At 35.2% G+C, this 23522-nt stretch overlaps 1 long non-coding RNA gene and 1 pseudogene across 1 annotated transcript in view; one reads left to right on the forward strand and one right to left on the reverse strand.

Moving 5' to 3' along the window:
• The window catches only part of LOC144842723 (uncharacterized), a 250709-nt gene that overhangs the window by 193381 nt on the left and 33806 nt on the right, over nt 1-23522 (reverse strand). The gene's annotated exons all lie outside the window — the stretch shown is intronic.
• On the forward strand, nt 650-1587 carry LOC144842334 (uncharacterized; annotated as a pseudogene).

Here is a 23522-nt window from a genome sequence, read left to right on the forward strand (position 1 = left end):
GGGTAGTTGCACGACAGGGAATTTCCGCACGTTCTCAGTATATAGTTGGCCCATACTAGTGCCGTTGAAAGAGACGGGAGCAGCTACGGTGGCCAAAGCTCTGTTTGAATATGTTATGTGTGTACATGGATGTCCGGAAACTCTGTTGAGGCTTGTCTGACCATTCCAACATTATCTCCATTCTCATTATTTCTTCCACGCTTCGACCATTAGTCATCTTGGAAGAATAGCTTTTTCGTCATCCGATCATTATCGGATCTAATCAGATGTGCAGCATAATTTCGTTGCTGGGTTTTGAGGAATGTAGATAAATCACATGTCTTGCATATATTGTGAATGTCGATGTTGGTGTAATACAGTTTATAACATTCATCATCTAAAGTGTTTTTTCGCCGATAATCATTACGGATCATTCGTCGTAAAAACGTACACCATTTCGAATTAAGTTTATTTGATTGTGCAGACGTTGCACGTGCACCCAGTTTTGACAATTGAATGTCAATCGACTTCGAATATAAGCTCGTAGAAAAATCAAACGAGTTAGGAGAAGAATATTGTGATTTAATAAAACATTCTTCATTGACGAAAATTTGTTTTTGACAGATTCGATGCGACTATTGAATTCCCAGTCTCCTGTAGTATTCTGGTCATGGACGATTTGAGAGCCAAGATAGCGAAAAATAAAATAAATACCAGCGCATATCACCCTCAATACAGGAGAGATGCAATGCTGTTATCTTAGAGGGCATTTCGCATTATGTAAATGAATATCATAATGATTGGGATAAATATTTACCGGCGATACAGTTCGCTTATCGTACAGCTCCGGCTACAAACTCTGTTGGTTATAGTCATTTTTACCTTTAATATGGGAGGGAAGCCGGGTTTCCGATCGATGTGACCTTGCCACTAAACAATGCCACTATCCAGAAAAAACATTACGAGATCATAATTATGCATGTGATAATAAGTCAGTTGGAGATATTTAGAGCTGTTTCTAAGAATCAAGCGAAAAATGAAGGAGCGATATGACGAACGCGTCCGCGAGGTAACATATAAGTGGGCGATTCGATTTGGGTGTATATACCTTCGTTACAGAAAGGTTTATCGCGTAAATTAATGAAATTTTGGTCTGGCTCTTATCTGTGTGGCCTTTTAATTTTTGTGTTTGGAACTTAGTTCTGAAAGCACCGGTTCATGTGAACCGGATGAAATTTGCATATAATCGATATGCACGACCCACTAATAATAGTTTACATACGGATCCGGAGCAAATGAGTGAGCTGCCTGAATCGAGATCGGGGACTGTCCGGAGGACTCAGTTGGGCCGTTGATGGCCACTCGTAATTTAAAACGGTACAGAAATACCATTTAACTTTTCCTGGCATTCCTGAAAGTGACCAAGAGTTTGGAATCGAAACAATTATAAGAGGACGTTATTGTCAAAATTGTTTGGAATACCTGATTAAATGGAAAGGTTTTCCACACTCTCGGAATAAATGGGAATCCGTGCAGAATCTGAATTCCACAGCCTTTGAGTACATAGAGAATAATCTTGTAAGGATTACGGGGAAATGTAAAGTTTGAATTCTGATGATATATAGTGTAGTGGCAAGGTATCAAGTAAAAGGCAAATGTATGCAAGTCTGTATTTAGATATGTTAAATTCTCTAAAGCATGCGGTTATTATTTTGTCGGGGGCGTATATTTATTGTCTATAAATTAACTGATAACAATTGCCGAATTAATTGCAATTTTAATGTAAATGAATCATAATATTAGGTGGTGTACATGACAGATGACGACCTAATCAATTACTATTAATATATTAGCTCAAACTGTACGGTATATATGGTATCTTGGATAATGCGTATGTTGTGATATATAAAAAAAGAAAATGTTAAAAACAGAGTATATATAGGCCTAATTGAATAATGCGTATGTTGAGATATAAAAAGGGAAAATGTTAAAAAAAAAGTATACTAGAATTGGATAATGCTAGACATGTAGATTTGTATCATTGATAGGGGTCAATTTTTGTGGGGTGGGCGTATGTTGTAACGTTAGTCTTTTGTGGTACACAATACTTACTTGCATATTTTTCACCTGTGGGTTGGTATAAAATAGACGAGGTATTTGTAAAGTGCACGGTACCAAGTAAGATGTGTTGTGTATGTATTGTCTAAGCATAACAATATAAGCACTTCATTGGTTATCTCGCTGTTTCTTTACGTTCGAACACGGTATCGTTGACCTAACCGCAACTCTATTAAACTGTTCGCCGAGTGTCGCATTGATTGCAACACACTGCGTCGATTACAAAGTAGCGAACGCCAAGGTAATGTAATGTATATTTGCGCAATGTTCTTACCGAGAGTGTGCAATTTAATGTTTACATCAGTGGTGGCGCCAGCGGGGGGGGGGGGGGGCTACGGGGGCTCTAGCCCCCTCGTCGGGGAGCCTAGCCCCCCCGTCGGGGAACACGGGTACTTTTTGTCGGGGAATATAATATACAGTAAAAAACGTTCGCGTTCACTTCATATAGCTTCAGCGCCTAGAAAACCACGACGTTCGATTGACCGTGAGAGTACGTCAGAGGACTAATATGCACTTTTATGCATTCTTTATTGCCAGCGATCTAACTTACTACTAAACATTAGCTAGGTACGCACTTGTCTGGCGGTATCCCTTTGTACGAATCGTTCAACGTTGGGTCGAGACGCCTGATATCATGTTTCATCCAGGGACCAAAATGTGTACTGTAGTTATTTTCCAGGCAAAGTTTACCGACGGTTACCGAAGGGAACACGGGTACTTTTTGTCGGGGAATATAATATACAGTAAAAAGCGTTCGCGTTCACTTCGTAGCTAGCTTCAGTGCCTAGAAAACCGCAACGTTTCATTGACCGTGAGAGTACGTCAGAGTGATATTATGCACTTTATATGCATTCATTATTGCCAGCGATCTAACTTACTACTAAACAATAGCTAGGTACGCACTTGTCTGGCGGTATCCCTTTGTACGAATCGTTAACGTTGGGTCGAGACGCGTGATATCATGTTCCATCCAGGGACCAAAATGTGTAAAGTTTACCGACGGTTACGTCGTGTACTGCGTCGACGTACGCTACACTACAGCAAAAACTAATTATGTTAATTGTTCGTATGTTCACCAATTTTTTAATTTACAAGTAACCTTCTGTACCGTGGGGCACCTAAAATAAATTTTTCATCCATTACTAAACAAAAAAACATGCCCTTTTCGCTTAGCCAACATCTTATTATAGCTAAGTTATTACATTTTCAATATCCTGTATGTCATGAATTTCTCACCACTCGGAAGTCCAGATGGTACGCACGCATACACCTGGGAGGAATAAACTTATTTTTCCGACTGAAAAAGGTCTACGCTTGCGTTTTTTAAGCCTCTAGGCCTGATGTTTCCAAAGTATAAAATGCAATTTTTTTGAAGACCTGCAGCTCTAGTTTTAAACATTTTCTTAGCTCAGCCCCAACAATAAAGCTGGTCATAGAACAAGAAGTACATTTTCCGGGACCTAACATCTCTATTTTTCAAACATTTCTTAGCTCAGTCACAACCATGATAGGGACTTATATATTTTGTTTCATGTTTTGAAGTATAATAAGTCCAATTTCCGGGACCTCCAACTCTATTTTTCTAAATTTTCTTTGAACTTTTATTTTTTAAATTGAAAAATATGGATTGAAACAGTCATCGCGCATCGTTTTTTTGCACGCAGTATTTTATTTATGCATTATAAAAAATGGAAAAAATGGCTACCCTAAATCTGATTAAAAAGACCTCAAATGACGCTAGAACGCGTTGCTTCCGGGGGCTTCGCCCCCTGGACCCCCACCGGGGGCCCTTGGCGGCCCCCTGGCCCCCAGCCTAGTGATGCTCGCTTCGCTCGCATACCCCCTCGTCGGGGAATGTAGCCCCCGCGTCGGGAAGATCCTGGCGCCACCCCTGGTTTACATTTTGTTGATAAGTCAGTCTGTGGAGCACATGCCAAGGAAGTTAAGAATTATTCCTTTCTTTGTTTTTTAAAACCTTTTCATTTATAAATTACATTCAATTATCGTACGAATGAAAACAAAAATTAAATCCACCACTTTTTGACAAGATGATTTGAGCAGCAGAGGCAGATCAACGAAATTAATTAATAAACAATAACTAACTAAATATCTACCTATATCAATAACTGACTAAAACCCAACAAATCGTTTTAAAACTGATGTTTTAACATGTGTGTGTGGTTACATTGCAAAATGATAGTGGGAACCGAATACATTTTCGTTGTAAAAGCGATGATTCAAATACCGTAATTGTTGTAAAGAGGGAGTGTGCGAAATTGATAGATTTTTGCAATTGGCATGCTCTTTCATTGTTCTTTTAATTCATTTATTCAATTTAAAACATTAAAGAAACAATATTTTTTGTTTAGTTCCAGCAAGTTTTACCATTCGAATCTCACCTTTTTATGTATATCTCAATTATAACAATTGTATATATTTTTTTGTTTACAAAATTGCTTCAATCAGGTTAAATTTTTCACTGCACCTTTTGAATTTGCGAGTTATAAAATGTTTTATTATTTATATAATATTATATTATTTTTAAGATAAATAAACCCTTTAGTTGACGGAAATAGAATCTATATATACAATTTACTGATTTATTAAAAGGAAAAAAATATACTTTATTACTTACGTTATCTCGGACGTTAACGTCTGCACGAGAATCGATCAAATTCTGGCAAACAGTGACATTATTGAAATAAGCCCCATAAAACAGTGCGGTGCGACCATGCTATTGAGGATAAAAAAAAAACTTCAACAATTATGTTTTTGCATCTATATTATTTGCTCAGAACTCAATACGTAAGTTTGAATTCATTTGTCATAGTTTTATTTTAAGAAAGGTGAGCATAATACAATATTGGGGATAGACTAGGCAGGTAAATTAACTGCTTTAAAGTAAACGTTAAAACCTGTATTATCGTCCAAAAACTATAATATGCCAATTTATAGCGTTGTTTCAGTTAATCACTTCCGTGAGAAAATGAAGCATGTTTCACTTTAAAAAAAAAACTGTTACATTCAACCAAATATCCATTGGTTGTCAGTCGATTTGACTAATTTTTGCTTTAACTATTACAGTTTTTCATGTAAATGATAATTTGTTTTGGTCAAATTATTGACCAAAATAACTAAATATTATGTAACATTAATATGCCATACAATAAAAAAGTTATTTTTTTCAGGTGGAAACTATAAATTTAATTTATGAGTTTGTTTAGCCTGTGAGTAAATTATAATTGGCAAAATATATTTATATTCTTACTTACGTAAATGTATGTGGTACGGTACTTATTTGTTACCACATAAACACAATACTATAAGGATGCTTAGTCATGTGTATCTCTGTTTACAATGATTGTTTTTAAATACTAAATTATTGAGAAAAATCGTAATGTTGATCGGCAAACAAATATTTGAAAGAATATGATTTGAATCGCTAGGATATTCTTCGTTTATTCAAAGGATGACAATGAATGGAATATTCCTATCTCTCTTCTGAGCTTGAATTTCCTCAGAAGGCGCATAATTTCCTTTAACTGCCTAAATTAATTAGAAAAAACTGCTGACTGCGTAAACAAATAGAACAAAAATCTTACTTATTTTGGGATTTGAAGAGGAATATTTATAGGATGTATAATAGTCTATATACAAACGGTTGTTAGCAACGGTTGTTAGCATGTACATTGGGGATTTAGCACATTGACCAATAATAAAGATTTCGCGATAAACATTAATTATCTGCTCGCCATAGTTGTCCTGACAGTACTGAATCTACAATGCATGCGTAACCCAGACATGTTTTAAGCACGTTAGCTAAATATACCAAATGTAGTGTTTCATGTGGGGGTGGTTTATTCTAAGCGGTTATTTGCTTTTCTTAAGAATTATTTCATGTTTGATCATTTTGTTTTCTTATAGCGTTTTCGTTGTATTAATACATTATATACATAATTATAAATGTCCAAGGCATCTCCTGCCATCGGAAGCGCTGGACTGTTGTGTAACTTTGATTTCATCACAGTTGATAGACACTTGACATACATTTGGTCTTTACAGTGTAAAGACAATATACGAGATATATTTTAGCATGTATGCTACAGAAAGGTAAGCCCACGTATGGAAAGTCAAGTTTAGTTTTATACAACTAAATTAAAGCTGTCCAGCTGATTTTTTTCTTTAAAGGTAGAGTATTTCTTGAATGCAATAAAGTCTTATTAATTAGTAAATCGAATTGAAAAAGATTACGCATTGTATAAACAATGCGATGTGATACTGCGGTATACTTTCGTGTTTAGTTACTGATTATTATACCACACATTGTTATACTGTAGGTTTCTCCCTATTGTAGGAAGTATTTACAGTATAGCACATGACATCCCTGAATCATTGAATGTAGCAAGGGAATTATCAATCAAGCATCGTATCCAGTTACAAAAACAAGCATGCTGCAGACGACAGATCCAAGTCACAGTTTAACTTTATTAAGTTTATAAGCAGTTTAATTCATTGTATTTGTTTGTTTTGAAACTCAGAGATGCAGGATTCTAGAGTGAATTTCAACGTCAAACTCAGTGAGGACTTTGCGGCAATTGCCAATTTGGATCTCATTGAGTTGACAAGCATTTTTGTAAAAGATTATATTAATTTTGTTCAAGTACCTTTTTTAATAGATACAGTACTACATATCTACATAAATAAACTACATAAAAAATTTTTTTTAAAATATTTTTTCGATCGAGATACGGTATTGTTCAGTCTATCTGAAGATCGTTTAACGTGAAACACTGTGATAGACGTCCGTGTTCCATCTACTTTATAAAAATATATATTCGCTCTTGATTCCAATTGAACACTCTTGCAGCCTAAACGCATCTATATAAATATATATATATATATACAGGATTAAGATTATAATATACAGCATTTAAAATTACCCACTATTAATTAACCAAATCACTTTAGATTAAATTAATACAATCCTGAATTTGAATTAAGGTGATTACTAAGCTTTCTCTTAAAATAGGTCCAAGAGTTACAGACGAATGTATCTTTGACATCCAAAGGCAAGGAATGCTAAATTTACCCGAATCCATACTTGTTATATATATTTGGCTTATATAAGTTTTAAGTGAAACTCTTAAACTATTTTCCCTTTAGAATGGTAATGGTCATTTTATCGTCATTGATGTGATATATTTTCAATTGTTTTGTGTTAGTTCGATTAAAGTTAAACTTTATTCAATTAAACATGTTGTTTTAGGTGTTGTTTTTGCTGCTGGTGCTGGTGATATCTACAATATCTAAGCTAGGCCATACTTGGGGTAAATGGTGTGACTAGTCGAACTTTAGAGGGGTCTGCCAGGGCCAAGGCAGTGTACAGATGGTCTGTAATAGGTCATTTGGTATTGCTTACTATGTGCTAAATCATATAACATTGGTTGCTGGTGGTATCTACAATATCTAAGCTGGGCTAGTTGGGGGAAGGGGGTCTCTAGTCTAACTTTAGGGTGTCTGGCACTTGCGGTGCAGCAGACAATTAGTCTGTTGTTATCCATTTAGTATTGTATGAACACAACTTGTTCATTTGGCATTAATTTTGAGTGGTACCTCACTCATCTATGCTAACCCCATTTTAGGCCCTCTCTCGGGGGGTCTGGCGGGCCTTTTGCAGCAGAGAAAAAGTCTGTCGTTTGTGATACTGGTATAAGGATGCCAATGGGCATCCCATAGTGGTAAAATTAGGTGGTATCTCTCTCATCTAACCTGGGCCGATTTTTTAGCACGTTTCGGGGTCCCCCCGGTCTAGACGCAGCAGGGGGTACCCGGCAGACTCCCATTTTCATTGACTTCAAGTGACCCCCAACACACTTAAATAGTCAGATATTGGTACCTAGCTCATCTAACCAAATGTCTCTGGGCTGCCGGTCTATAGCCCAGTTATCTAGATCACAAACGTCAGAATCAACAAAAGTGGGATCGCTAGCACGACGGACCTCAACAAGGCTAATATCGTCAACATACTTAAATTTAGATGATTGGGCGTTTACGGCAGCATCGTTAATTATAACGTTAAAAATAATTGGTCCAAACTTAGTACCATGAGGGACGCCACAAGAGAGCGTTACCCATTCAGAGAGTTCGGAATGGTAACGAACTCTTTGGCGTCGAAGATATCGTTACCGAACCATTTACAAACAAACTCCTCACATACTTTTGCTAGAATCGACGTGAGGGATATAGGGCGAAGATTTGAAACAATAGCAGGTTTAAATTTAGGGATAGGGGTAATAGTGGCGTCTTTCCACATTTGAGGAATGGAACCTTGGGCAAGGGATGCATTAGTAATACTAGTAACAGGGATACTAAATTCGCATGCAAATTCTTTAATCAATTTTCCAGGAAGTTCATTGGGTCATGGGGCTTTTCTGGCGTTAATTAATAAGGCTGTGAACATTTCCCAGATTTGAATCTGGGGGAGGGGGGAGATGTAAGGTTGGAAGGTAGGCTGGTAGCTTATGGCGTTCAATCGGGCGGCTATTATGTGAGATTGAGGCAAAATTCTGATAGATTGCATTACCTTTGGGGGACTCCGGGGACTGGAATGTTGGGATGGGATTGTAATGTATTGCTCATAATTTGGATTCCTTTATGCCAATTGGATGGATCATTCTTTTTTAAATTTGAAAGGCGGTCTTGATAAAGGATTTTTTGCTGATTTGATAGAGAAAATGATTTTGTTTCTAAGGAAGCGCCACAGGTACGTTTTATTTTGGCAAAAGGCTACTTGGCGCTTTTTAATGAGAATCTTAATTTCTGGGTCATCCAAGGTTTGTCATTAGTATGCATTTTAGAAGTTTTTAGTGGAAAGTGAGTGTTAATAGCGCTATTGACTGTACGATAAAATAAATCAGCCTTAGCTTGGGGTGAATTAGCTTCTAGGACTTCAACCCAAGATTGGCCAGTTATCCACCTCCCAAATTCAAACATACGATGCTTAGGCATAGGTCTAAAATACTTTTCCTAATACTACCATTTAATTTAAGGCCGCTCGGGGCCCAAAAAACAGTATTATGGTCACTATTACAAATTGGTGCACCAACAACTGGTTTACAATAAACGTTATTAATGTTAGTAACAATAATGTCAAAAATAGCAAGTTCACGTGTAGGTGTCACTTGTTTCATAGAGTGAGCACAAAATGGGGTTGATATCAACTCTGTTAAAATCGCCCAGTATGACGAAACCAATTTCCGGGTATATTGTCTTTAACTGATCAACATTAACAATTATGTGGTCAACTAGCACTTGCTGATGTTCAGATTTTGGAGGTATATAAACAGCACAGACAGCGATCGCAGACACCTTGCGTGGGAGTCGGTAAGGAACATACAGCCACAAACATTCAAGAACATTGAGAATAATAACATCTTTAATCGGCGTTGCATACAGGGATATTGTCCGTTACGTAGACGGCAACTCCGCCACCAGTTTTTTCCTCTCTTAATTTAGTGAAAACATTAAAGCCATCAATTAATAAGAAATCTGTCGAGATTGAATTCGACTGCCATGTTTCTGTTACAACAGCTATTTCAACAGGGCATATACAGTTATTCTTAATGACGGTTTCTAATTCGTCAATTTTGTTGAGTACGGAACGAGTGTTTGTAAGTAAAACAAGGCCATATACATGGCTGCAGTCGCGGGCTCAAGTTAGTCTTTACCGACCAACCAACCGACCAACCGACTGAAATTGCTGAACATGCCTGTTGAAAATGTTTAAAAGCATTTATGACAATGACAATGACAACTTCTTTTATTTTCTTTGTAAATAAAGTGGAAAAATTTTTGAAGCAGATGCTTATAATTTTTTAATTTACACGTGCGTAGACTGTCACTTTTGAAGTGTTCGTATAACGAAATTTCGAATTGTAAAGTGAATCAAATATGATGACATTAAAGAAAGGTTGTAAAACAGAAATCGGGCAAAAAGATTGCGTATTAACGTGCAGTGCGCGTGCAAAAATCTACGCACTTATTACAATTTTTTAAACGCTTAAAATTGACTGAAACGTATTCTAATTTCATCGAAAATAAATTAGACAATTTTGAAAATGTTAAGCGCGCGTACGCATGCGTTATATGCGCTACGCACGTAGATGTATTGCCATATGATAAAAAATGATGAAAACATTTTATTTAATTGTGATTCATGCTTGTGAAGATATGATTACAAACGTGATTTCGTTAAATCGTGCGTAGACCGCGTAATTTTTGATTGCGCACCGTGAAAAACATAACCACATCGAAAAATTGACTTAGCTAGACTGATATCAAGAAAAGGCCATATACAAGTTAGTGTTTACCAACCGACCGACCGACCAACCGACCGACCGACCGACCAACCGACCGACATAGTGAGCTGTAAAGTCGCGTTGCACGCGACTAAAAACAAGTAGACCACCAACGGTTTTGGGAGCGAAATGAAAAGTGTTCTTACCCAAATCCGCCAGATGCTTGAGAGATCGTGTTTACATATATTAAATTGGCATTAGGCCTACGTATCATGGAGTTGGCATCACGAAAATTAGCGATATGTCCATAAGCACGAAGAAACAACACGTATGCTACGCTTAGTACCACCACGTTGGCCTCGTTTTCTTCCTTTAACCCGCTTGCAGGTGGTACGCAAATAGTTCGTCGAGTTCACGTTGTTCCACATGTGCACTACGCTGCTCCCGTGGTATGCATAACATTTAAACAAGATACAAGAAAACTTTAATGTCAAATAGTTCATCAACGAAAAATTTGAAATTGATTTTTCTCATGGCAACTTAATAATATAAAGATAGAATAAAATCAGCAAACTGTTAAAACACAAAGTAAAATACACAGAACTGTAAAATATGTACAGATAAGGTTAAATGCTATCAGGTGTTCCCATGTGTTTGAAAATACAATTATTTGTGTTTGTAGTCTTTATATTTAAATATACATTGTGGGACAAATGACAGTCGGTACCGTGCTGTCCGTAACCTTGATATTACTCTAGTCTACACCCAGTACGATTAAACACGAAGGATGTACAGAGTGGATGAGTATCATCGTTCATAATTGCAATTCTTTTCTGTTCCATTCGATTTCCATAACACTAGGCAGATTATTATCTCCATTTATGCATTTCTTAGCTCTTTTAACTATGTGTTCAAATTGATTTTTATTGTATTCATACGTGTTACCATAGTAGCAAGCATATCTACAACATTATTTTAATTTTTAGCTTCCGTTGACATGACAACGGTCAATTATCCAAATTTTGATGTTTTTGCCATTTTTCACAGATTTTCTATAGTAAAAAAGTACAAACTTGTATACTTATTTTAACCAAAAATACTTACAGTATACAGTTTTTGTTTATAGCAGTGTAAACAACATGTATTGAGTTCCATTTAATGTAGAAAAAAAAAATTTACAAAATGGAGTTTGGTTGATACCATTATTTTAAAAAGGGGTGTTTTTAAAAAATATTTTTTTTATAAAAGTATACCTCATAAACGTACCTATAACTTCCAAAGTGGTGTTTTTATATCAATGAACTTTTGTAATTTGATAGTCAATAGGTTTGTCAACAATAATCACAAAGAAAACACTGGGGTAAATTTCGTACATAGGTTTTGTGTTGCCAGGAAAATACGAAAAATACAAAAAAATACAAACAAAATATCAACAAACAAAACACATGAAACACAATTTAAATATGGCTAATACAATAATAAAATGTATATGTGGCTTGTCATAATGCTACTAGAGTCATACGAATAGTTTAGATAAAATAGGAGAATGTGTTGCCAGGTTTATTTCAATTAATTGCCAGAAAAACAGTATTTTGCATTGAAATATTTAGTTGATGGAAAATAATGTTAAACTTTGAAATAATTGCGTCAATGGTTTTATAAATTTTTACATCTATTTTGTATAAAGAGATACAGAAAGACCTCCCAATAAATCTGACCTTGTAAATAGGTCATTTGAGGTCAAAAGGGGTCAGAATGCAAAACAGGACAGGTCCCCACTTTACTACAACTATTAATGTTTGATCAAAATTTACAAGATAGTTCATAAAAAATTCTCAACAATTTTCATTTTTTACCTATAGTGTTACCTTAGCAACCATTTCTATGTGTAACTAAGGAAAGTAATTTGTTTAAAAACGTAAAAAACGGCGTTTTTAAGAATACAAAGAATTTATTGCATTTGTAATTTTTCTCAATTTTACTTCTACTGCATTCTAATAATCTTAAAGTGATGACAAACTTGACCTTGTAAATTCATTCATTTTGAGGTCAAATGAGGTCAACATTTTACCATAGTAACTGTTTCTATGCGAAAATATTTTAAAAATAAGGGGTTTTTCATAAATACAAAACATTTTTTCTACATAGTTTTACATTTCTTCTTTTTGCCAAATTTACTTTAAATACTGAATCCTAATAATCTCAGAAAGAAAGTCTTGACAAATCTGAATAAAGGTAAAAAATTGACCTTTAGTGTTATCTTAAACCTGTTTACGTAACTAAGGATAATTTTTTTTTTTAAATAAAATAAGAAATACAATAAACATGGACCTCTAATTCATAGGTCCATGCAATAAGTATCACATTTTTCGGGTGGCCGCTTACGGGAGGTCATTTTAAATCAAACAAAAAATTTCATTTCATCAGAACAAACAGGCTTTTCAAATTGCGTCCGTTAAGGGAGGTGCCCGCTGTAAATAAAATAATATGGGGTTTTCATGAATAAAAATAATCACAGAAGAAAGTCCTTACGAATATGACCTTGTGAAACGGTAATTTGAAAATGCAAATAAGGCATGCCTGCTAATTAGTAATAATCTACACATTAACATTTGTATAAGATAAGTATGAAAAATCTAAAGAATATCTCAATTTTAGTTACCATAGTAACTGTTGCTATGCATAACTAAGAGAAATTAAATAATTATCAGATAATTATTAATTAATAATTAATACTGAATCCAACCATCACAGTAAAAAAAATATAGAATTTAAAACCAATATTTAATATAAAGTGTGACCTGACCTGACCTTAAATGAAATGAAATCTCACATCAGGGCTTCAATATTTGTTATGTAGCATTAACATACCTGAGTATATCATTGACTTTTGATTGGTTCAATTTTGTCCTATCTTTTGCATTGCAATTTTTAACTTGGGGTGGGTGGGGGCTTTGAGAAAGGGGGAGGGGGTGGGATGGAGGAGTTTGAATCCGTCTATTGGTTGGGCGATGGTAGCGGCAGTATGGGTGGTGCTTGAATGCATGCATTTGACACTCTATAGTGGATGATCGACCAAAGTGTTGCAGTTTATCTTTTTGTGGTTATTGTCGGGGGGTGGGGGTGGTGGTAGTCGAAAGTGGTGGTGGATGGGCATGTGGGATCTGCTTAGGTTAGCAAATAAAAGAAGTAAAAAAATGAAAGAGGAGCTTCAAAATAAGAGAGGAGTAATCTGTTGCAAAGATTAAAATTCTGATAATTTATTCAAATTTTCAGAGGATATAACCTATAAAATGACATTAAAACTGGGAATTACAGAATCTATAATTAAAATTATTGTTTTTTTTTCTTACAACACAACTAGAACTATATAAAACATTAAGAATTTTTCTGACCAAAGAGTTTCAAATCAGATAATCAAAGAAAATAAAATGTTTTTACTAATATACCATGTTTTTTTTTTATAAAAATGCCTATGTTTCTCGCAACACTGCTTGTAGATTTTTAATTTACCCCAGTATTTTATTTTAGAAATCAATTATTAAACCTTAGAACAACCTATTTCTAATAAATCAGCTAAAAAAATACACCACTTTGGGCGTTATGGTGAAGTAAAGTTTAGTTGCATTTAACAATTTAAAAAAAGTGAAAAACACCCCTTTTTAAATAAATGGTATCTCCCAAAGTATAAAATCAAAAATATAAAAAAAATTATGAAACAGGTACACAATGCATTGTTATTATGCATACACTAATTATTATTTGTAATTAAATGAACAAAACAAAAATATCGTTCATCAAAGTAGTACCAATATCCATTTTAAAAAACCTTAAAAAAGGACAAAATTTGTCAAAAATACAAATTTGGCCGTTGCCATGGAAATATGTGTGAAATAAAAAATACTTCATATTTGATTTCTCTCAACACATATATAGCCATGTGCAAAATTTTAAAGAAATCCATTTTTTTGAGTCTGCCACTATTTTTGATATTTCTTTGATTCTTACAGACAATGGCTCTTAATAGCAGTCTTATGTTTCTCGACATCCATGGTTTGTTATTTGTGTACACTTTCTTGTATTTGATCGGGATCACATTTCCAACACAATATTGAATGTACTCATTTACAGCAGACGTAGCATTAGTGTCGATATTATTAACACCGACCAGTCCGTACATTCGAAGCAACTGCGTAATGTATCCACTGCATCTTCCGTCCAGGCGCGGTATTCAATTGTGATTGGCTTGAATTGCTTTTAAAACGCTGTCTGTATTTCGGCAGCATACACATTGTATTATGATCAGATGCTCCTAGTGGCACTCGCGATTTCACATTATATTCACACTTAATGTTTCTGAAACATTTGTCTAAGTTCGTAGTGCCTCTAGTTGGTTTGGTAATATATTGCACATAACCCGGATAGCGAAAGCGGTATTTGTTAAAATCACCCAGTACGAGTTTAATGGAATCCGGTGATTTACTTACGAGATCGTTTAACCTGCGTCTTAGCTCTTTGTTTACAATCGCCTTATTTGCATTTGGGTGTATGTAGACAACAACAACAAATACCTATGTGAATTCACGCGGCAAACCAACTATAATCAACTCTATGGATACTTCGATCATATCTATTTAGTGTACCATTTTCATAAAATAGTGTTGCTCTGTAGGCTACATCACAATACAATGCAAAAACAGAAAAATCACCATTGAAAAAGACATTCCCTAACATTCAGTGCTCTAAATGGTAAAAACTATTACGGAATCTATTTGTACGAGGGGTGATGGACCGCTTCATTGAACTTCAAAAATAGTGCATATGAGATGGGTTGGGTCTTGCAAAATCAAATGTGTTTTCTTAGTAGAGTGACCTCTAATCAATCAAATTGAGATCTGCTCAATTCTAAGTATACGTGAAGCATAATTAACCATACATTTGAGTTCCAACTTATCCTTACATGTGGTCCCGGTAAACCATTCAACAATGAAAACAAGTGAGAATACTTTAAATGACCGATTTATATAAAAAAACGTAGGCGTAATGGGAGGAGTAACTTCAAAATATGCAAAAAGTAAAAACGTTTAGCATGGGCCTTTTTGATAGCCTTAGTAATAATACTTATTGTCGTGCCATTTAAGATCTCTAGTGCTTTATTTACAATGTCAATTCCAGAGTGGGTATTTCATATTGTAGGTGATTTACATTTGTGTGTTATAATTATTTCGAGTGTTTCACCTGCTTTGATAGAAACTATACTGTAATGAGTTGAAAATGTAAACATATTAGTGTATTGGTAAACACATGATGTACTGCAAACCAAAATAGTGTATTTTTGTGCACATAATAGTAGGTGACATTTGTAATTGAGACCGTTTTATTTGACACGAAAAAGCATGTGAAGTCTTAAAAAACGTACGTAATCATATAATGTAGTACATTTTAATTGTTGACAAGACATGATAAACAATAAACATGTTCCTTCTAACAGAGTTCAACTTAGATTTTTCTCGGGTTAGTTGGATTTCGTTCTTAAATACGGTGTATTGTTGTATTTATTGTAATGCCATGTATTCTCTAAAGGTCAATATTAGGCCTATATAGTTTGGGTACAGAAAAATGTCTCTTAGTATTACAGGGCAACACCGTGGCTTAAAAATATATTGTTTATTATAAAACATAGACCTTTGCAAAAACACTACTTAATTAAAATATACATTTGAATTAGCTGTACGTGAGTGCAAATAAAACATCTAAATGAATATGTATTTACAAAAAGCTACAATTATGTTTTCGAGAATTGTTGTTTTTTTAGACCACACTAAGTGGTTGGTGTAACTTCACATTAATTATATATTGAAACATTGTATGTTAATTAGTCACCTTAACCTTACCATATACGATGATTTAAAATTCTGAGTTTTAGTATTATAGTATTACAGTTGAAGCTCCGTGAGCGGCCTCCTCCCTTAACGGCCGTACTTTCAAAATCCCGATTGTTCTTCATCTAATTAGTGGACCTCCTGTAAGCAGCCATCTCACGTGAGCGGCTGCGGCAAATTTGGTTACAACACATTAGATTGTTTGTTTGGTAAATTACCTCCCTGTAAGCGGCCACCCAAAAATCGTATTGTCTTTTGACAAGACCATATACATGGCTGCATTCGCGTGCACAAATTTTAGTTAGTGTTTACCGACCGACCAACCGACCGACCAACATAGTGAGCTGTAGAGTCGCGTTTTGCACGCGACTAAAAATGCAATGTTGATACTTATATTGTGCTTTATATAGGCCTATTAGCTTTATTTCGAAGCGGTTTTAAAAATATTCCTGTTTTTTTTAGATGAGATGAGAAAACTACACAGATTTTGACCAACCGACTTTTCTGAAAATCATAAATAATACTAAACCATCTGATTATAAATTAAATGGAGAATATAGAGGCTAGTTGCGTTCAGAAAGCCGAAAAATATCGTGCATAGTCATCATATACGTGATTTTGGCCCTCTATCGGCAGAACCTCCCGTAATCGGCCACTTCAATTCCATAAAATAAGGCAATTAATAGGAGTTGATACCTCAGTGGTTACAACAGCCCAGGTCTATAGTCTACTTTAGTTAAGTATAGTCAACCACATGAATTCCAGGAGAGTGAGTGACCTGCTACATAACCAACACTGAATGTATAGTTTTCCAAAGAATGCGCTACATTGCTAAATTAAACTAAATTTAAACTCATCAGGCCCAAAGACGTTCATTTTTGTCGCATACTGTAGTAGCAAATGCAAGCGTAAGCAACTGAAAAAAAGATATCTAGGCCTAGCCTTGATGTCATAAGGAAGCCCATTATAAATACAATTTTCTTCAGAAAATAGCGAACCTACGAACCCCTCTTGCTATGGGCTTGCACTTCACCGTGAGTTATCCTCGTTAACGCTCACACTGTAACTAAAATGAAATACACATACTCTATGACCCGAAAAAAAATGAGTATAGTGTGTCTATTCTGTGTCATACAATATTAAGAGCGAATAACCAATAAGTAAAGGTTAATATTCTATTCTGTTCCGTTTATTCAGTAAGGCCACATTTCACTCAGATACGTGTTAATTTTCACTATGATCACACGATTACGAAATCAGCAACAGTTGACCACATGCGAATGACAATCCGTTCTTTTTAGTGGGCTGAATTATTAACAATAATTGATTTAAACGGCCACCAACTGTCAGTACTCAGTTAATTAAAGTCCAAGTCTCGCTTGTACAGAGAACTTGCCATGAAAACTTTTACAGATACAATATCATTTCACTATAAATCTTTGATATCATGTGTCATGTGCGCCATATTATTGCTCATATATTTTATACCAAAAAAGAAATGTTGCAAGCACGGTTAATGTTTTGATTCAACATTACTTTGTTTACCAATTGGGGTTGTATATTCATGTGAAGTAATAATTATATTAATAAAGTCAACAATCGGGAAACCAAATTCCCAGATGTCTCTCTGTATGTAATATTCTGCTACCATTAGAATAAACTGCATTGTCAACTTTATTCTTGGTTCTTAATAACAACAGGGGCTAAATTTGAACCAGAACACTGGGGTGGTAACCCCAATTCATCACAAAAGATGCCCTGGGTTTTTTATAATCCCGTTTAAAACTAGTTGTTGCGCCAGGATATTCGCGACAGGGGGATATGCGAGCGAAGCGAGCATCACTTGGCTGATGGCCAGGGGACCGCGCCCCAGTATGGGTGAATCCCTCGGAAGCAACGTTCTAGCGTTATTTGAGGCCGTTTTAATCAGATTTAGAAGAGGAAACTTTTGTCACTTTGTATGGTACTGTGGGAAAAATACATTGCACGAGGTCCGATGGTATGCGTGACTGTGTTTAAATAAATGCTTTAAATTTTAAATTTTTTTTATTTAAAGTATATATATGTCTATATTTATCGGCTAAATTTTATCATAGAACATTATACGAACCGCGAACGTATGATGTACCCACGCACAGTGGGCAAGAATCAAAATGGTGCCAAACGTCCAAAATGGTAAATGTGACAATCCAAACTTGTTAATATTGTGTTAGGAAAAGATATCTTGAATTATATAAATCCACTAATAATTTTATGTTTATGTAATTTTAATACTTTCTTGTAACCATGGAAACTGTGAGAAACCATAAAATTTCACTTAAAAAGAGCAAAAAAACAACAGTTTTGATAAATTCGCTGTTATTTTTTTCTAAAAAAAAGCAATGAATTTGATACTTTGATATTTTTTTCTGTTATTAATCATATTAGGCAGTACAAATTTTAATTATTGCTTTATTTTGGGGTTAAAGGTCACAAAATGCACCAAATACAAAAAAATCGTATTTTTTAAATAAAACCATTAAAATAGTTTAGATTCACAAATTTACCAAAACTGTTGTTTTTACTCTTTTTAAGTGAAATTTACCAAATATAGGCCTAAAATTATTAGTGGATTTATATAATTTAAGATATCTTCTTCCTAATACAATATTAAAAAGTTTGGATTGCCACATTTACCATCTTTGGACTTTTGACACACTTTGAATTGATTCTGGCCCACTGTGCTACGGGCCAAGAGGTATTAATTTTATTATTCTAATTTTTTTTTAATCGGTAATCGTGACCCTTTATAACTTGTTGTATATGATGTGCCAGCGTGCGCGATATTGGTACATGCTACGTTCTAGGCGTTTGAGTAGTAAACAACCTAATGAAAGTGACAGTGGGTCTGTTACTGCTGAAAAATTAAAAATAATCGATTTTTCCTAAGTACCACAAACCACAGAATTAACCGCGTTGCAACTGAATATTTTCTCCGACGTTGGTAACGGTAATCGCTTTTAAAAAAATACGTAATCCATACCCACAACGCAGTTCAAATTATGGAAGGCCGATGAGAGTTGGTTTGTTTACATCCTATCGCTGCCTAAAACTCTCACATGTAAGATTAAAAATTGAACTCTGACGTAAAGCTATATTATTTGTAAAATAAACGTCTAGGCCTATTACCGTACCACATACAACAGAACAATGACGTATTAATAAGGGCACGTCGGCGAGAAAGTTCGTTTCGCCGTTGGTTCTTCTACTCTAGGGCCTAGCTGGGCTATATAATTTCTACCGAAAACAACAGGCCTAAAAAAGGACATGCAAAACATCGTTAGCCTGGACTGGGATGGATGTAATGGTGTACTTGTAACGTAGAATCCTGGAGTCTCTCGGTATAATTCTCCCGCCCCCCCCCCCCCCTCCTCCACAAAATAATAACAATCAAAATGTTATCTCTTCGGTCCACATCGTTGTTTTGCTGATCATCGTCGATTGCGCAAATAAACAGCATGCTTTGTGAGTGAGGGTTGCCTACTCTAGAGGTCAGAGTGTGGTCAATAATCGCTATTTGTATTGCAGCTCAAAACTGCTCCGTAATAATCGGTTAGAACAAGAAATAATCGGTTAAAACACGCAATGGAGTTTTTAATCGGTTATTTCATTTTGCGCCGTTTCTGCTGCCCAAAAATAATCGATTAAAAAAATAATCGGTTAATAACCGAATATTCCTGCTCAGCAGAAACAGGCCGAGTGGGTAGACTTGTAAATGGTAGTTGCGAATGAATTGCCGTTTCTTACAAAGGGAGCATACGCCTCTCGTAACTATGCATTTTGGTCCCTGGATATGTATAGCATGGCCTCCGGATGTCGACACGTGAGCTGAGCCAACTATCTATAGAGTTACTGTATAAATGTTTCTTATAAAGGGACACCGCCAGACAAGTGCGTCCTATCACTAGTAAGTAACTTGATTCACATTTTGATTCCTGTAAATGTTTGATACAGCACAGATATCGACGCGTGAACCGCAATGAAAATGAGTTTGTGAATTAGACGTTTTACTGTAATATTAAATATATATGTTACTAGAAATTAGTTTGATAAAATAAATTTTACAAAATTAGTAGGCCTAATAATTTTGTTCCCTCAGAAATGAGAATCAATAAGGCATTTAATTAAAATGCAGACCGTCTTAAAATTACTTGACATGTTTCGATAAATATATTCTCATCATCAGAACTGTAATCAAAGCCTAGAGTACTTGTATACCTACTACACAGTTGCGTTTAAATGAGTCAATAATTATCATGAGAATATATTTCTCGAAACATGACACGTAATTTTAAGACGGTCTGTATTTTCATTAAATGCCTTATGATATTATTGATTCTCACTCGTCATTTTGGTGGTATTATATGTTTATGTAATTAATACACAGTGAAAGAGCTTATTTTAGTATCCTATAGTAATATATTTTTTCTATATAATTTAAAGAGAGAAATGGGATTTAAAATCAGTTACAAAAGCCGACGATCCGAGCGAATCACATTAAAACCCGGAAAACACCTACTTGTTATTTTTAAAACACATTGCACGTCGGCGGGGTCCGATGACTGGCGGAACAACGCAACAAAAATGAAAAACGAAAATGGCATGTTTTGTTGTAATAGGCCAGAAGGTTCCGGGTTCGAGTCTCGTTTGGGGTGACCTTTTCTCATTCTCATTGATTTCCTGATCTTTATCGTTTAAAATGAATTACATTTCAGTATATCACAGGCCGGTTTAGAATTAATGTTCTATGCCTAATGTGTTTATATAAATAAAAGTATCTATCCGGAGATCCCGCTTCGTGAATAAAAAATACTGATGGATGATCCTATATGGGCCTATCAATTTGATCTCTGGTGCGCCTGCGTACAATTGAGGGACTCGTGCTGTTCCGCCGTGCCACGCCAAGAATGTTAAAGAGTCGCTATCCAATCGGGTTTGAACTAAATTATGAAAGCCCCAGTGGTCTAACGGTTAGGACATTTGAATATCAAGCAGAAGGTCCGAGTTCGAATCTCAGTTGGGGCGACTTTTTCTCATTCTCACAGATTTCCTGATCTTATCGTTTAAAAGTAATTAATTAAATTTCATCGAGTGGTTTAGAATTAAGGATTTATATGCCTGATGTGCTCATAATATGATAATATTTGCTTATACAGCGTTTTTTCACATTGATGAAAGCGATTGACGTTATGATTAATACGTAATACGTTCTGGGGCGGATCCAGACATTTTTGAGAGGAGGGTCCGCCGATAAAAAGGGCACATCAGATATTGAGTATTTGAGCCACAGCCCCATGGTGGGGGTTGTGGCGAAGCGAATTTTGTTACAGGACACACTTAGATGGCCGGAAATGGCACTCTCGCACGCAAAATCCATGATAAATGGCACCTTTCTAGTTCGCCGGAAATGACACTTATTAGCAGGGTATAACGATGCAAAATTAAAAGTTGTTATTTTTCAACCAATTTAAACATTATCTGTTGGTATTTTGTTTCAATATTCCAATAAAGAAAGAATTACGAAAATCTGACTTGTAGTTTTCGAAATATAGGGTCTAAAACATTGCCGAAAATGATCGTTTTTAGCCACGAACGTTGTAAACAAATTGCGTCATTTTTCGCTAAAATAATTACATATAATTACGTTTTATAGTAATTTCTTTTATATATCAACATTGGAAATATCAATAAAATATGTTATTAAATGTTTATAAAATATATAGAGTTGTTTATTTAACGGAATTCGTACAAATTCATTGCTCTAAATTTGTGTAGTACCGTTCAGTACAGAGAGATCACGTGACTTCTTGGTACACACGAGAGAAAACATTCCGCTGTGGGTGATTCGCGTCCACCAATCAAATAGCCAGAATCCAAAATCATTCAACCGTGAGCTCTGCCGATCGCGGGAAAGCTCAGCTTTGATTGGCTTACGATGACATCATATCACAAAATGGTGGTTTTGTAGTTGAGCCTCACGTAATTTTCACAAATATTGTTTCAAAAATGAAATTAATGAACCTTCTTTATGGTATGTGTGATTTTTCTTTAAAAGATTTGAATAATAAAGGCTTCATATCGAGAAAAAAACATTTTTTTTGGCACTTATAATAAATATTTCTCAGAGAAAAAAGCACATGGCTTCAACTTGTAGAACTATATTATCTTGGCATAGGAAGACAAACAAATCCCAGGTCATGAGAGGCTCAACTACAAAAACGAGATAGTACGATATTTTAACTACATTTTTTACATGTTTGGTTGGATGTAATGGAAATAAAAAATAGTTGATCTGATGGAATGATATGTAAATAAACAAATACTCAAAAGAATTATGTTTACAGTTCAATTATTTTCAGAATAATAATACATAAAAATGTGTTTACCAATGGACAAATAATCGAGTCAATGACATAGCGCGCATGGTAACGTACGCGGAGTTGAATCGTAAAAAGTTTACATGCGCCCTCTGTAGTATGTGAAACGATCTATTTTTAGAAGTTTAAGTAGAGATCATCACGCGTCACCACCTCTCACGATGCTCTTTGATCGGCCGCCGTAACTTAACATCGCGCTCATTGTGATAAATTTCTGTTTTTATTTTTGGGGTTAGTGTAGCCTACTCTGTGCATACTAATATACACACAAATATGTCACACAGTAAAATATTGAACCTCTAAAAAAAGGGCACCCTTAAAATTTAGGGGTAAGTAAGTAATTAATTAAATTTCATCGAGTGGTTTAGAATTAAGGATTTATATGCCTGATGTGCTCATAATATGATAATATTTGCTTATACAGCGTTTTTTCACATTGATGAAAGCGATTGACGTTATGATTACAATGTAATAGCAGTTATATAGATCTTAATTATGTATTGAATGACATTTAAAATCACTTCGTTTTAATACGTAATACGTCGTTCTTTTTAAAAGTGCTTTTAAACAAAAATGTCGATTTAACCAGTCTAGTTTGTGCTGGAAGAGCAATTCAGAGCACAGGGTAGGCTACAAAATGCATGACGATCACCCCAAATCCGCCTAGTATTTAGATTGTTAAAAAACGTGGTATCATTCTCAGACCGAAGTCCCCTTCTTTTACAACCAGGGTCTAATAAAATATTGAAGGTACTCTGACGCTAGGTTAGCGAGACAATGTGCCTTAAATTGAATTCTAGAATGTAAAGGAAGCCAATGAAGTTCGAAAC

The sequence above is a fragment of the Antedon bifida genome, chromosome 5 (genome assembly GCF_963402885.1).
Source record: "Antedon bifida chromosome 5, ecAntBifi1.1, whole genome shotgun sequence".
Classification (NCBI taxonomy): Eukaryota; Metazoa; Echinodermata; class Crinoidea; order Comatulida; family Antedonidae; genus Antedon; species Antedon bifida.